The sequence below is a fragment of the Mandrillus leucophaeus genome, unplaced genomic scaffold, assembly GCF_000951045.1.
Source record: "Mandrillus leucophaeus isolate KB7577 unplaced genomic scaffold, Mleu.le_1.0 Scaffold14, whole genome shotgun sequence".
NCBI lineage: Eukaryota > Metazoa > Chordata > Mammalia > Primates > Cercopithecidae > Mandrillus > Mandrillus leucophaeus.
The window spans coordinates 4,612,134-4,613,850 of NW_012101365.1; the positions used below are offsets into that span (position 1 = coordinate 4,612,134).

A 1,717-nucleotide genomic window follows, 5' to 3' on the forward strand; every position below is an offset into this window, starting at 1 on the left:
TAAGGATGCTAAAAGTCGGGGATTACACCCAGGTACCGAGGGAAAGCTCATAGTAGGCTCTGGAGGGAAAGCATGCAAAGTGGCACCGGTGCCTACCTAAGGTCAGAGACTTCTAATACTCTAAGATTGGACCCCACAGGGGGACAGACACTCCAGGGGATCCTAGAGACCTCAACCTCCCTGAAGGGGATGCTCTCAGCAGAGGTTCTGAGGTCTAGTAATAAGCCCTTCTTATAATTTTCTCTCACAGTTGCAATGCTGTTTAGCCCCAACATTGTTTGGAATCTGGAGTTTACCATTGAATGGGAACGTGGAATGGCATTGCATGTATCCAGGCTTTTGTGCTGCTGTTCTAAGCAGGGAGCCTGGTTAATGTGTGACACTCTCCTTTGGTGCTGTTTGGAGCCCCAGTGCTCTTTGGAGTCTGGGGAAATTTGGCCTTTAAATATCAAATTGCCATGGAGACTGCCTTACCTGAAATTTTAGTTCACAGCCTTCATTGGATTAGCTATTGGTGCAAACAAAGTAAAACTGACAAGCTTGTATTACTGTCTCATGGCTAAGGTTCCAAGCTATTGGATCTTTGTTTGTGTGTGTATATACATGTCTTTGTATTGCTGTGAGAAATGGGAAAGTTCTTCAAAGATTATAAAAAGTCACAATTTCTTACTATAAGATTGTTATCCTCTATTAGTGTGTGTGTGTGTGTGTGTGTGTGTATATACGTGCATGTGTATGTGTATATGTGTGTGTGTATATATATATACCAAATCAGCTGTCCTAGCTTGCTCCAGCATGCCTGGACAGAACTAGTCAAGCCCCAGCCCATAGTGCATACCACTCCTTGTTTGGAGATGCTTCCTTAACTATCCCTGGACAACTTTCTTTTCTTTCTTTGTTCTGTTCCCCTTACCTAATAAGAAAGCTTTAAGCTAACAGCCAATCGGGTAAATTGTAAAATGTGAGGTCCTATTCCAGCCCATGGAAACTGGACACAGTAGTAGGGTAAACACATCAGGTTATAAATAACTTTGTCTCCTTTGCTAGGTGTACTCTTGTGGCTGGACAGCTATTGAGTAGCACCCTTTCTGCAGAAAGTAAAGCTCGCCTTGCTGAGAGATAATTTGTTCCTGCATTAATTCTTTTTTTTTTTTTTTTTTGTGACACTGAAAACTTAATTCCCAACAATTTGGCACCCAGTGTGGGGCTTGAACCCACAACCCTCAGATTAAGAGTCTCATGCTCTACTGACTGAGCTAACTGGGCTTTTACAACACCAAAAACTTCATTCCCAACATTGCTATCTCATGGCTAAGATTCCAAGCTATTGGATCTTCATTTGTGTGTGTGTGTATACATGTCTTTTGTATTGCTATCTCATGGCTAAGGTTCCAAGCTATTGGATCTTCGTTTTTGTGTGTATGCATGTCTATATGTGTTTGTTTGTATGTACACTTATTGTTCTATGTTGTGTCTACCAAATTGGCTTATAAGTAAAAGAGTGCTTATAAATTAAGTAAATAAGGCTAAGCAATTTTCAAGTTCACATGACTTAAGTATAACTTTACTAAACAAGCTAGCTTAAAAATTATTGGACGAAAAGTAAAAATGCCTTCAGAACTGTTAGCATACATTTTGTCTGAATTTTATGTTTGTCTTTGCTAGATATTTTGAGATGTCAGTGTTTGGCCTGGAAGGTTGTAAAACTATAAACCCA

The 1,717-nt window shown here is 40.2% G+C and overlaps 1 non-coding gene across 1 annotated transcript; it reads right to left on the reverse strand.

The window, feature by feature from the left end:
- Positions 1 to 1,193: 1,193 nt before the first annotated feature.
- TRNAK-CUU lies at positions 1,194 to 1,266 on the reverse strand. Its single transcript has one exon. It is a non-coding gene; the product is annotated as a tRNA-Lys (tRNA).
- Positions 1,267 to 1,717: the final 451 nt, after the last annotated feature.